The sequence below is a fragment of the Diaporthe citri genome (assembly GCF_014595645.1).
Source record: "Diaporthe citri strain NFHF-8-4 chromosome Unknown scaffold_3, whole genome shotgun sequence".
NCBI lineage: Eukaryota > Fungi > Ascomycota > Sordariomycetes > Diaporthales > Diaporthaceae > Diaporthe > Diaporthe citri.
The window spans coordinates 5435108-5447355 of record NW_025064848.1 but is presented as its reverse complement, the minus strand read 5'-3'; positions in this window follow the sequence as shown (position 1 = coordinate 5447355).

The window sequence follows — 12248 nt, the reverse complement described above, 5'->3', positions numbered from 1 at the left end:
TAAGCATTCATCTTGGCTGTGTCAGTAGAGGCGCACGGAAGAGGTTCTCTGGGCCAATGCAGCCTTCATCGAGGCTAAGCGCCGAGATTGGTTGGCACCTCCTCTTGTGCTTTTTTAGATAATTTTAATTCGACGGCCTATTTCTCGTACCGAAAGACTGAAGAAGATTCCGAAGTGGTTCTTCGTCGGACCAGAATCGTAGCTCGCATGAAAGTTAACGATGTGAAGGCAACTGGTATTGGTGAAGGAACCATCTGAAATTCGGATTCGGGGCATCCTTGTGTCTTGAGGAGATTCTCGTGCAAAGTTTGTCTGGGCAGAGGGCACACCGAGGTGCTCTATGTTGTTTACATTCCCATAGATGGATCTGCGAGGTTGGTTCGGCGGCGTTGGCCCACATCCCGACGACAAACGGGCAACCCACGTGTATCAGATCAGCGGGTAGACCCCAGCAGATCGAGGGCAGGTCCATGTGGCATATCTCGGCACAATGTTTTCCTCGAGGACGAAATGGCACCGGCCAAGTTGATGTCAAGCACTGAAACGAGAACGTGCTTTTCCCCTGGCATCATGAAGCAGCTCGACGGTATCGCCTCGCATTCGGTTGCTTCTCCGCGGGCTGGCCAATCCTGCTTTGCGAATGATCTCGTGCTTTCGATGCGGGTCCTAAAATCCTGTGAAGGTTTTGTGTATGCTTTTTTTGCACAACTCAATATCACAACAAGCTCTTGCCGCTCGTTACGCTATCCTGGTTGTATCCTAGTTGTGGCGCTTATACGTTTTCCCGCCGTTGCAACGCATGCCGTGGGTGAAAAGCCCCTTATTTCGTGGTGAAAGACTCCGGTGACACAGTACCTGGCCCAACCATGTGGTCGGAAAAGCCGCAGCTCGCAGTATAGTCTTGCTCTGCACCAGTCGTGGGGGATACCGTTGTATCTGTGCGTCCTGCATGAGCTTTCCGTCCACGCTGTCATCCCAGCTCGCACTCGCAATCATCACATGCAAGATGCAGAATACCTAGATGGGCAGAGCATGTGTCGAGGACTCATCAGACGGTCGGTTTCTCGGACGGACTCCACACATAGCTCGCTATATCTTTCCCCAATCTTGGCGAGCCCGACTTACAACCCTAAGCGAATAGTGTCATCCCGCGGCCCCTTTCTACTCAGTACGTAAAAAGATCACTTAGTGATACATGATCTTCGAATAGTGAGATCACTCAACCCATGCAAATGGACAGACTACCGCACAGACGTGCCCTGGCGATGTTTGGACGAGGAACAGGTGTGGGGCCGAGAAGGGAAACCAGTAGGCCTAGAGCTTTCGACCTGCACCTGTCAACACTCTTGACATTGCACATCGGGAGTGACGGCAAACGTCGGATAATTGTAACAAATAAAGATCCTGGGATGTGACAGAGCGTCAAATTGGCGCCCAGCAACAACGGATCAAGATCAGAACAACCCTCTCTGCAGCCCTGCCAAGTGTGCCGTCTGGAGTCCATGGAAGCATGAGCGGTTGGCAGTTGCCAGGACAGGGGCCGACTGGGCAACACCATGCGAGAGAAGATGCATAGACGGGCACAGCGGCTTGAGGCTCTGCTAATAATAATATTGGACGCAAAGTCGTAGATCCTGATCGTTCGGAACTAATCAGATTAACCGGGAATCGATCATGATCCTAGGCCTGCCAGGATGGTGATCAGTATCCGATCATATAGTGCGTGGTATTCGTCCGAGGGCGATCCTTGGGGCGGCAGCCCGACAGTAGTATCCCCCCCTTCTCATCACACCTCCCAATGCGGTATGGACCCCTAGGTAATCGGCGCGACGACGAGATGACACAAAAGCCTGTCAATTCGGGATGAAGCTTAAACCGGAGGATTTAGAGTCAGCGTACGCCCACCCAGCTTCTATAATACGCCCACCTAGCTTTTAACGTTAGCCCACTTAGTATAAAGAAATTGGCTGCATATATTAATAAACTATAGGTATACCTTAAAAGCTAGCTTTTTAAAATTATAACTACCTTACTACTTTATTATATTTACCTTGCCATTCTTTATGCAATATATTTAATTTATATTTATTATATTAATATAAAGCGTAAAAAAAATAATTTTATAACTTTAAGTTAGCTTACTTACTTTATTATTACTTACTTTATATAATATTTAACTTACCTTATAACTTTATTATAAAATTACTTTTTACTTATTTATTTATATATTTAATTAACCTACTTATAAAATAATACTTATTTTTTTTTATTTCCTTAAATTAATTATTTTATAACCCTTACCTTTAAATATTATTTTATTATTAATATCCTTAAACTTAACTTTAATATAATTATAAATAATTAAAATAATAACTTAAAAATAATAAATTAAATATTTAAAATATTTATAATATATTATTTTTATTCTTTAAGGTAATTATAAATATTTCTTAAATATAACTTATAAAATTATATTTAAATTTAAGTAACTTTGCTATTTATTTATTAAAACATAATTTAATAATTATAATCCTTATATTAATATTTATAAAATAAAGCATAATTCTTATCTTTAAAATGCACTTAATATTTAAATTAAGCTATATAAATATATAATTATAATTATATAAATTAAAAAAAACTTACCTTGCTATTAAATTATTATTAAATGCATATTTAATAATAAAGCAAAGTATTATAATAAAAAAGCAAATAAGATTATAAATAAGTTTATTAATAACTTTAAATAGCAAATTAAAAAAGCAATAGTAATTAAGTAAAAAAAGCTAAAAAAGCCATTAATTTTATATAAAATAAATTACTTATTTAGCTTTATAATTAAGAAAAATATAAGCATTTTAAGTAAATATACTTAACTACTTATTTTATATATATTTATTAAAATATATAGGTTTTTTTTATATTATAAAAACCTTTTCCTTATATAATTATTTAGTATTTAAAACCCTTAAAAAACATTTCTTTATTAAAACTACCTTTTTACCTTATTATTAAAAATAATATAATATTTAGCTATAATAATATTTATTAAGTACCTTTATTATTTACTTTCTTTATATAATCTTATATAAATAAATAACCTTTAAGAATATTAATAATTAATGCAAATTACTTAATAACTAAAATATTAAGGGCTAGCTATTAATTAAATACCTTATTAATAATTTAATTAAAAATAACTATTTAATTAACTTATTAATTAATATAAAACATTAAGTTAAGCATATTATATTTTATTTTATAAAGGTAATATAATTTAAAAGCCTTAATAATCCTCCCTTTTTTATTATAAATACTACTTATAATATTAATTAATATAAACTATTACTTATTTATATAATTAAGATAATACCTTAGCAATGCTTATATACTTACTTATTAACCTTAATAAGCAATTAAATAATTAAGGATTTCACTTAAATATTTAAGATATTAAAAAGCCATAAGGTTAACTATAATCTTTAAATAATAAATACTAAAATTACTAAAAGTAATACTATTTAAATAATATTTTTATAAATATAAATTATTATATATTAATAGCACCTTCTTTAAGCATTTAAATGCAATATTTATATTACTTAATATATCTTAAATAATATAATATTTAAAAAAATAAAGGTAAAGTGTCTTGCTATAATTAATATTATTTATATTAATAACTTTAAAAAACTTTAAAGCTTATTTTAATAAAAATAAGTAAAGGTTAATAAAAGCATAAAAGCTATTTACTATATTAATAAAACTTAACTTAATTACCATTAATAAAGCATTTATTAAATATACTTCCTATATATAATGCACTTTAATATCCTTTCTATATTTATTGCAAAAAGTTTATATTGCTACTTAAAAACATAACTTAACTATTAAAAACATATATATATAATTATAATAAACGCCTTTTTTTATTTAATAATAGTTTTATTTTAAAGGTTTTAAAATATTTTAGCTAAAAAATTAAAAATAATATTAAGCATATTACTTTATTTCCCTATATCCTTAATTAATTTACTATTTATAATATCTTAAATTATAAATAACCTTTTTATTAATTATTATAATAAGTTAAAAAATTTAAGTTAACTTAATATATTATATATAAAATTATTTTAGCATATTATAAAATACTTATATACTTATAAAGTTAATGCTATAATATAAAAAAATAAGGCATTTTACTTAATTAACTTTTATTTATATTAATATTAATTAAAACTCTTTATGCAATAGCTAATATAAAAATCTATTTATTAGCTATAGCATTATATTATAAAGCTATTATTATATTTCTAAAGGCTTTTACTATTAAAAGATGGTTTAATACCATAAGTTAATATTAAAAACCTTAATAAGCCCATTAATCTTAAGCTTAAGCTTATGCAAGAATTATACTTTACCCCTTCTTTATTAAATAATTCATTATAAAATATAAGTATTCTTAATTATTTCTTTATTAGCAATATTGCCCTTAGAATTAAGCTAAATAATTCATCCTTAATCCCACCTTTAATTCCATTTAACCCCATTAATGCTATATATACCCTTTTAAATAAAGCTAAACTTAATGCCCCTAAGCTTAATCTTAATTAATATATTTATATAAGTATAAAGATAAACGCTAAGCTTTTTAATAAAATAAGGCTCTTTTTATTATTAAAAAAAAGGAGAATTAAATAAACTAAGAATGGTTTTAAAAGGGTAAAAGCAAATCATTATGCCTATAAGTTAAATATACTAGCTATTTTAATTAAGCGGCTATTAAGTTAAAATAAGGTAGTAAAAAAAAAAGGGTAGCTTTTAAAAAGAAATATAAGTAATGCTATTAACCTAAGCATAAATATATAAATCCTATCTATTTAAGCATGCCATTAATTAAGGTAGTATAAATATTATTAAATTTTATATTTAATTTTAATAAATAAAACTTAAAGCATAGCTTTATATTAAGGCTTATTTAAAATATTAACTTTTTAAAAGAAATAATATAAAGCGCATTAAATATAATGAAAGTAAACAACTTATTAAGATATATATCCCTATATTACTTAATAATATTATTATTATACTTAAGCAATATATTAAAGCTTATTTATTAATTTTATTTATTATTTCCTTTAAGCATTTCAAAGCACTCTTTATTACTTATTCTTAATTTTTTAATACTTTAGCTTTAAACTTTATTTTTTAACTTTATAATATTAAGTAATTATTTAGCCTAAGCCTTTTTAAATTAAGTAATGCATAAAAAGTATATTAAAGTAATTATTGCTAATTATAAATTAAATTAAGCTTAATAATATATTAAATAAGGCATATTTAAAAAACTTAATAATGTATAATATAAAAAGAGGCATGGGCTTTATTATTAACTCATAACCTACGCTAATATAATCCGCATTAGCTAGCTTATAATAAATTAAGCTTTATTAAATAATTTGCTAATATATAAGAAAAGCCTAATTATAAGAAATATTATAAATTATAAGCTAATTAGCTAAATTATTAGCAAAAAAATATATATAGCTAAATTATATAAAGAATAGCAGTAATATAAATAATAATAAGTATTATAAGGGCTTAAAAGAATTTAGCTTTATACCTTTAGTTAATAAGATTATAGCTAAAAAGTAAAGATAAGGTAAGTTTATTATTAATAATGATATGCTATTTTATATAATTTAAGCATAAGAAATGCATAACTATACTTTATTTATTATAAATCTTAATAATTAAATTTTTAAAAAGATTTAAGAAAAGTTTAAAGTAAAAAGGGATTAATTATTTTATAAAACCCTTTATTTTAATTAAAATTAATAAAGATATTATATTAAAGAAAGTATATTTTCTAATATATTAAAAAAGTTAAGCAAGGAATTTATGCAAAATTATATTATTATTAAGGGTAGTTTTTAAGCAAGGAATATAGCATTACGGCGTTTAATTAAATATAATATATATATATAATAATTCTTAAATAAGTTTACTTAATATTAATATTTTAAATTATGCTATATTTATTTTAAACTTATTTAATATTTTTAAGTGCATTACTATTAAGGCTTTTAAGCTTACTGCTTATAATATAATTTATTATCTTTTATTAAGAAATTTATACCCCTTAAGTTCCTTATTTTATTATCTTTTAATTATACATTTTGCTAAAATCCTAATTAATATCCCTTTTATATTACTTAATAAGTTAGCTAAGTATATTATATTTAAGGGTATAAAGATTATTATTAAGTACTTTTCCTTCTTAAAATAAGTAATAAAGGCAGGGTTTAGCTTTTCTTTTTTTCTATAAGTATAAAATAAGCCTTAGCATTTAATACTTAATTAAATATATTATAGCATATAAATATTAAAAAGCATAACTTACTTATTTAAACATTTTTAAATTCTTTATTTATTTATATTTATACTTTAACTTATTTACTTTCTTTATATTTTTAATTAATATTATTAAAATGCCTTTTAAGGCTATTAATAAGCCCGCCTTTAAGAGCCCTGCCATTACCTTTAAGGCTCCTAGGAATATAAATATTAATAAAACCGCTATTTTTAGCAATAAAAAGTATATTAAGATATGCAAAACTTACTTTTATATTTATAAAAGTGTTAAAAAATAAAGTATATTATTTTTAAAGTAAGTATAATTTATATAATAATAAACTATTAATTTCTTTTATTTAAATATTTAAGCATTTTATTTCTATTCTTTTAAATTATTTTATTATTATATTTATATAAACCTTTTTTTTAATAAAAAAACTCTTTTACTATAATAATAGCAAACTTAATTATATTTATTTAAAGGTTATTAAGTATTAATTAGCATTAATTAATGCAAATAAAAGGAATTTAAAAATATATAGCTAATATTTATTTAATGCTAATTTATAAAATATTTATATCCTTAAGTAATTAAATTATTACCTTTACTTATTATTAAATATATTACTTTTTTTCTTGCTATATTATTATATACTTTCTTATAGCCTTAAGTTTTTAAGTTATAATCTTAAATAACTTTCTAAGGCTAACCTTAGCATAAGCAAGATTTTTAAGGTTATATTAAAATATATTAAACTTATTACTATAGCTAAATATATTATTTAAGGGTAATATATTATTAAACTTATTATTATAGCTAAATATATTTAGGGGTAATATATTAAAGTTATTTTTTAAGTTAAATATAATAATAATTACAATAAACTTAAATTTCTTTAAAGAGGTATTATTAATATTATTATGCTTATACTTGCTAGCTTTTTAAATCTTATTACTTAAGATATTTACTATTTACCGCTTTTAATTAATATTAAACTTTATAATTATTTATTGTATATATATTTAATTTAAAATATTCTTATTAAATTTAATACTTTAAATAAGCACTTATAACTAATTTTATGTAATCTTATTTTTATTAATAAGGGTATTGCAATTTTATATAATAAAAATTATAAAAAGGATATACTTAAAACTTTTTATTAATTCCTTAATATTTATAAGTAGCTTAATAATTCTTAAAAATAGCTAAGTAAATAAGCTATAAAATTTAACAACTATATACATTATATTTAATATAAAGTCTTAAATTTCCTTAAGGTGCTAAGTTTCTTAAACTATATAATAAAAGGGCTAAAACTATATAATGCATTATACCTTATAATAAGTAAGATTATAAGTAAGCTAATATTTATTTATTTAACCTTAAAATAATAATTAAGTATTTAGCAATTTAGCCTTTTTTATAATTACCTTATGCTTAATTTAATTATAAGCTAAGTTATTTATTATTAAGATAACTTAAATTATTAACTTTATTTACTTTAATTAAATTAAGCAATTAATATATTAATTAATATAGCTAAAGCTTTAAAATATTTATACTTAAATCCCATAATTATATATATAGTATAAGTTAAGCTTAATAAAGCTTATTATAATATTTATTAAAAGTATATTAATATTAAAGTTAAGGTTATTAAAGTTAATAATAGCAATTACCTTTTCTTATGAAAATATATTAATATAAATAAATAATATGCATAAATTAGCCTTTTTTATTATTCTTTATAGGATTTTATAATTAATTAATATCTTATATTATATATATAATTAATATTAATTAATATAAAGAGATATAAAGATATAATTAAATAAAGTTAATATTAATTAATGCATGAAATTTAATAAAAAGTTATATTAATTAATATTAATTAGTTAAAGTATTTATAATTAAGCCTAAAGGGTTAATATTATAATAAGCATATATTTACCCTTATTTGCTTATTAAGTATATAAATAAAGCATATAAGTTTATATTAAGGATTAGGTTAAAATATAGCTAAAAATTACTTTTTACTTTATTAAAATAATATTAAATAAATTAACATTAAGGCTAAGTACTTATAAATATTTAAAGCCTTAATTATTAATATTATAAAGCAAGGCTTTTAAGTAGGCAAACCTTAATTAAAGCACCTTGCCCTTTTCCTTTTAATTCCTTTTTCTTATTACTTTATAAGTCTTTATATTAATAAGTTTACTACTTATCCTTAAGTCCTTTAGCATAATTTTATTTAATTATATTATTACCTTATTTAAGATTTATAAGGCCTAAAAGCTAAATAAATTTATAAACTTAATATTAAGAATTTAAAGTAAGTTATTATTTAAGTAAACTTTAGCAGCTTTATCACCATTATCAGCATCTTTAAAAATAAAGACTTTATTGCTATAAAGGATAGCCATTATAATCTTTATTAACCTAGCCTTTTAAACGTTAATAATTAAATTATTAAAATATATATTTATAATATTATTTATATAAGGTTTTAAGGTAATGTAATTTAATTTATAATACTTAATATAATAAGTAAGAATGTTATTGCATAAGTAAATTAATTATAGTAAACCGTTTATATAGTTTGGCAGCTTTAAGATTATATTTATTCCCCGCTATATATTTATATAATCTAGCATACCTTGCATAGCCTTTTTATTAATATTAATATTTATTATAGTATTATATTGCTATTTAATAGGCAATAAGCATTATTACTTTTAGCCTTTAATAATAACTACCTTTATTAATACTTTTTTTTATTTATTAAATATATTTAAGTTACCTAAATACTTAAGGTATTTTATCTTAAAATTTACTTTATTAAATGCATTATTATTAAAGCTTATAAGGAGCGTTATATTTTCTTAAAATAAACTGCTTAAATTATAGTAATTATAATATTATTAATAATTAATATTATAGAAATTAATATAAGGCTTATTAAGTTTTACTTAGGCTTAGGGCCTTAATATAATAGCTTAATATTTAATTAAAGCTTGCAAAATTATAATATATTAGCCTTATAAAGGAGATAAACTTTATTATAAATTATATAGCTTTAATGAAATTAATAAGGATAGAAAGCTATCTTATAGCATTTAATATATTAAATTATTATATTCTTTATTATATTTATTCTTTTATTTAAATATTGCATTAATTAGCTATTTATAATATAATTAACCAATAGCTTTGCTTAAATGCTTTTAAGAATAAATTTAATTAATTTGCTATTTTTATTACCTTTATTAAGCTTATTAAGCCTATTATTAATATTAATATTAATATTAATATTAAACCCCTTGCGGCTTATAGCTTTAACCTTAGTTATAATATTAAAAATATAATTTAAATTATTCTCCTTATTATTATAAGTAATATTATTAAGATTTTTTATATTTTTTAAAGCTAAATACTTTTTTATTATAGCCTTTTTTGTAACTTAAGCCTTAAAGTAAGTATTAATAATTATTAAGCAGAGAATATTAATTTACTTTTTATTTATTATAAGCATATTATTATATATATTATACTTTTATAAACCTTATTAATATAATTAATTACTTATATTTATAATAAATGCAATAGCATAAATCTTTTTTATTAAGCAAAAAATAATTATAAAATATAAAAATATTTAAATCTTTATTATATTTTATATAATTAATTAATTATATATATATAAGTTAGCATTAATTGGTGCAAAAATAAGCTATAAGTTGGCATTAATTAATATTAACTTATAGGAAAATACATACTTAAAATGAATTATTATGCTTTATGGCTACTTTTATTTAAATAAAAAGCTCTTTAATTATTATTATAATTACTTATAAAGCAAGCTTATAGTTAATATTGCTCTTTAATTTATAAAACATTTTTATATTAAAAATATTAGCTAAAAAATACTTATAAATTTTATTAAAATGCTGCTTAATAATATTAATAAGTGCCTATATTATAGTAAGCTATGTTTTATTAAAGCTTTTTTTAATAACGTTATTAAATATAAATAAGCTAGCCGCCTTAAACTTAGCCTTATACTTTAAAAGGTAGAAATATTGCTTTAAAAGCATAATTAATATTTTACTTATACTTACTTTATTAATAAAAAAGATATCTTTTAATAAGCTATTTATTATTTAATATATAATAATAATATTTATAAAATCTTTATTAATTTACATATAAATAAAAAGCTTATAAGCTAAATTAATATTAATTAATGCAAAGCTATGCCCTTATTTTACATTAATTAATATTAACTTAGCTTATTTAATTTATTAATAACTTAAGCCGCTATAAAATTAATATTATATTAATTAATTAGTTTATTATTAGCATTATTATATTAATTAATATATAAATTAATATATTTTATATTACTTTTAATATTTAGCTTATATTATTTTAAAAATTTTAAGGCCTTAATAAAGTTAATAATTATAAAGAGTTAATTTAATATAAATATAAATAAGATATAGCATTACTTAAGATCCTTATAATATTATTTATTTACTTAGCTATTTATAAATAAGGTGCCCTTATTAATTATTTATTGCAATACCTTACCCTTTCGCTTTTTTATAGCTATATATTATTAAATACTATTATAGCTTAAAAGTATTACCTTAAACTTCTTAAAAATATTCTTATTTTAAATAAAAATAATCCTTAACTATATAAATAAACCTTTTATATAAATTTCTTTAATAAAAGTTATAATAATTTAATAATTAATAAAAGGAAGGTAATTTATAGCATTTATAATACTTTTATAATAAATTATTTTATAATTAGCATTAAATTCTTAATTAAAAGTATTATATATATTAATATAAGTAAGGAAGCTTATATATTTATATAAATTTATAAAAACTTAATTTATATTAACTTGCTTATTCTTAATCTTATCTTTAGCAAAACCTTTCCTTAAATATAACTTTGCCTTAGCTTTTATATATTACTTTTATAAAATATATATTTATATTATTATAATTATAATTACTTTTTAAGCTTTATTAATAAAAATAATTTTTATTATATTATTTATATTATTAATAAGATATTTATTATAATATTAAGCTTTAATATAAGCAAACTTATAAATAATTATTTTTTTATTAAGCAAGATTTTTAATAAAAGCAAATTACTTATTTTTTTCTTTCTTATTTTAATAAATATAAATTACTGCATAATATAATTATTATAATAAATAACCTTATAAAATAAGTTATTATATAAGAACTTATATAAGTATTTTTTATTAAGTTTATATTGCTTATATTACTTAGTTTTAATGGCGCTTAATTTAATATTAATAGGGTAATATATAAGGTATTATAAAATTATAAAGTTAGCAATTATATTAATATTAATACTCTTTAGTTAGGATATTATGCTTAAGTTACTATTTTAAATAATTAAGATAAGCTATAAGGGGTTATTAATAATAAGCTAAAAGATAATATATTATTATAATTAATTAAAATTTCTTATAAACTTATTAAATTACTTATTAATATTAAGTTAAATAAATAAATAACCTTAAAAGCTTAATTTCTTAGCTTAAGTAATAATATTAAAAAAAGTAAATATTATAATATTATTAGCTTATATAATAAATATTAAAAAAGATTAATATAAAGTTAGCATTAATTAATATAAGTATATAAGCATAATAACTTATATAAATCTTTAAAGAAAAAAGAAAAGATTAAAATAAGAGTTAATATTAATTAATATAAATTATTATAATAAAAGTTATATTAATTAATGCTAATTATTTAATATAAAGTTAAATAAATAATAATAAATATTAATAAAGAAAACTTAAAGTTATTTTATTTAATAATATTAAATTTA